Raw genomic sequence first — 3,842 nt, forward strand, 5'->3', positions numbered from 1 at the left:
AAATTTTAAAAATTAAGTTTTAAATTAGTTGTCAGTATTAATGGTCGGTCGGCGGCAATAGCTAATGGTGGTGGTGGTAGCTAGTGCTGTGGATGTTCGATTGAAGTGATTGTGGTGGCAATTGTGAGGGATGGTGGCAATAGGTGGGGTGATGATGCTATCAATGATCGGTGACAATTGTGGTGATTGACTGATGGTTGTGACCCAAGGTGGTGGTTGGTTGGTGTCGACAACAATAACCGATGACAATATTGAATACTGACTAAAGGCGGTGATAGTGGCTAGTGATGGCGGTGAGAGTCTATACTTGATGGTTAGGGATGATGGTGGCCAATGGCAATGACAGTGATGGTGATTGGTGATGGTTGCGGTGTCGATGTTGGCTAATGACAATTGAGGGTCGATCGGTGGTGGATGTGGTTGGTGATAACCGGTGAAAATGATCATACCAATTGTGATGGTGGTGGCTAGTCGATGTGGGTGATATAGTTGATCAACGGTTAACTGCCAGGGCTAACCCTCATATACCCAGCAAAGTTCGTAAGAGAAAAGCATAGAGCTTTTTTTGAAATAAGAAAGATGTAACATTTGCTATCATATTCTCTTCATTCCTAACCCAAATTTTCCTTTACGATAACTTATCCTACTATGAATAAGGTAAAATGTAAACTGAGTAAACAAAATAAACTTATGATAACCTATTAGTTTACCAAACAATTGATAATAATAGGATATTAATAATCTATCATATCATATCCTCACCACCAAATACCCTTTTAGGTTTCCCCTATAAGTATCTTAGATTCTATTAAGCTTATTGGTCAGATAAGATTCAAAATACGCATAGCCTATTATCATCCATAATGGCCACTAACTGATAGCTAGTGAAAGAGGAACTCTGTTATGAAAATAAAATAAAAACACAGCACCTCAACAAAATAACACAGTCATGTGCACCACAAATCAACCAAACCCCCCAACTCAGTCCCAAAAACTCATAGTTTCATTATATTTTCAAAGGGTTAAATAGGAAAAAAAAATCCTTACTCAAATATTGCGAAAATCAGGATGTGTTCACAAAAAATGTGATCTTACCGATTTACTGGAAGAAGTGGCAGTATCTAGCAGCGACTAAGAACACGTGGCAACTGTTGTCATTTAAAGTTTGGGTTTTGAGATTTTTGTAAAAAAGAAAGTTACAATTACTAGCTTCTCAAACAAGCAGAAAACAGATTACTTTTAAGATTCTGCTTATTTAAAATATTATCCTAACGGTTTAAAAAAATTGATCACTGTTTCTTTTATTAATTAAAAAACAACTTTCTTCCAAATTATGCTCAAACAAACGCATTTGATTGCTCTTCTTCCCTCACTTCTATTGATACTACTACAAAACGAAAGGCACTTCTCCCAAAGAAGCAGTCAACTTATATTCTTAATGGACAACGTATGGGAAATGTTTCTCAAGCTCATGAATCAAAACCATTAATAATTTTCAAGACTAATCAGAAATGACTGATTCATCATTTTACCTTTACATTGAATTTTTTTTTACCCTTTTACTCTATTTTCAAACTCAAATTATATATCAATTTATCTCTTTTCTTAAACTAAAACTACACAACAATTTAACTCAAGTAAATAGAAAAATAAGTCAAATAGCGTCCTTCAAACATTAATAGATTAATATATAATTTAAGAAAAAAGACAGATTAATATGTAATTTACAAAAAAAGGACATGATAAACTGATAAAAAAAAAAAGGCAAACTAGTCAATCAGGCCACTACTGAATTAGTCCATAAATACTATATACAAACCTTTTTCATTTTTATTTTTCTGAATCCTATCAGAATGCAACAGCCATACAAGGGAAAAGAAAGAGAAGTGCACCATCATTGGCACATGACTATTGCAATTAAGGAGTTAAATCAGTTGCACCAAGATGAGCTGACAAGTGTGGTGGCAACTGTTATAACTGTCTCAACAACACAATTATAAAAAAAAAAAAACAGCATGGATTGTACATATAGGAACTTAGTCCCTGACAGGTCAATTCCACCTAATAACGTTGAGACTGAAAGGGAATACAAGAAAAAATCCACTCACATTTTGATTGACCAAAGCACACACAATTTCATTAAGGCCGCTAGGTGATCAGCACTGAAATTTGAACCCACTAAATCATTCAACATTTTTGTGGACAATTTTCATCATGTCTGACTTAAAGGGCGAAAAACTAAAGATCAACATACAAAGCGCATACTTTATGGTGGATTTCTTCATCCTAGAGATTAATGGTTTCGACATTGTATTAGGTACCTAGTGGATTTAAATAGTGGGACTATTTAGGCCAACTACAGAAACCTGACAGTGGAGTTCATGCCAGAAGATCAGCAAGTTCTCCTACAAGGCTACAAGTTAAAGGTGACCCAAGGTGCTAATGCAGTTAACTGCAAAAATTGAAAACAGCATAAACAGTGGGTTCATACCATCATCTGCACATGATGGCAGAACAACAGATCCCAAATAGTGAATCCATGTCCACTGATGTCGACAAGTGCTGCAGTCTCAACTTCATTAATAGAAGTCTCAACTTCATTAACAGTCCCAAATAGTGAACCTATTATAGAACTACATAAGGATTTTGCTTTATTTTACTTACAGGATCAGATATTGATAAGGGGATACTTTGATTAAATACGAATGTAAGGATTAGGGTGAAGGAAAGACTTAAGGGGAATAACAAGCAACCAAATGGCCCTTCTCGGGCACAGAGACAGCTCCATAGCACTCTTCATTCAACACTCAAGCTACATGACAAACTAAAAAGAATGGTATGGTCAGTGTAGGAAAAAGATACTGTTCCATGTCTCAATCTTTAAGCGCGTGAGCGCGTGAGGGAGATTTTTGTGCTCTGATAGGGTTTCGTGACTTTTTCGTCTCAAATCCAAGCGATGATGTTAGGAAGAGGGGGTAGACCCCCTGATTCGGAGGAGGAGGTTGCTAATGACAGAGATACCAAGAAGGCTAAGGGAGAGGAAACGGTGGATCTGGTCATGCTTGATCCGAACCTGGTAGCGGGCGCTACGGAGGAGGAGATGTTGACGGAGACCAGTAATGGAGGTCCTGAGATGCGGGGGAAGGAAGAAGGTTTTCACAGGGATCCTAGGAAACTGGTTTCGTATAAGGACCAGCTTCTTCGGGTGAACGGAGTGTGGGATGATCGGCATGTTGATGAGGAAGATGATTGGTTGGCTCAGAGCAGACGCGATGAATTGGATGAAGAGGAGGCGTTCAAAGCGTACGAGCAATCGCAAGAGGATGACCCATTGAACCCTTTCTACCAGTTTGATATTCTGGAGAAAGTGGAGCAATGCAAAAAGTGGAGAATGGCTCTTATCGTGAAGTTGATGGGAAAGAGGTTGGGGGCTAGATTCCTTTGGAACAGATTACACAAGTTGTGGAATCTGGAAGGGGAGTATAGAGTCTTGGATTTGGAGAATGACCATTTCATGGTGGAGTTCGAGAAAATGCAAGACTACTTGTTTGTTCAACAACAGGGGCCTTGGATTGTTGCTGACCACTACTTAATAGTGCAGAGATGGAGACCGAATTTCGACCCATATGATGATGGTGTCAAGAAATTAGCGGTGTGGATTAGAATCCCAGGGGTGCCTCGAGAGTTTTATACGTATAAGGATCTTTGGAGGATGGGGAATATGGTGGGCAGAACCTTACGGATTGATGCAAGTTCTTTGAGGCATAGTGGATTGGAGCAGCAAGAGGAGATCACTGATCGAGGTAAGTTTGCCCGTATTTGTGTTGAAGTTGATTTAAGTA

This window comes from Gastrolobium bilobum, unplaced genomic scaffold, assembly GCF_033153095.1.
Source record: "Gastrolobium bilobum isolate Gb01-03AN ecotype WA unplaced genomic scaffold, APGP_CSIRO_Gbil_v1 utg33417, whole genome shotgun sequence".
Taxonomy (NCBI): Eukaryota; Viridiplantae; Streptophyta; class Magnoliopsida; order Fabales; family Fabaceae; genus Gastrolobium; species Gastrolobium bilobum.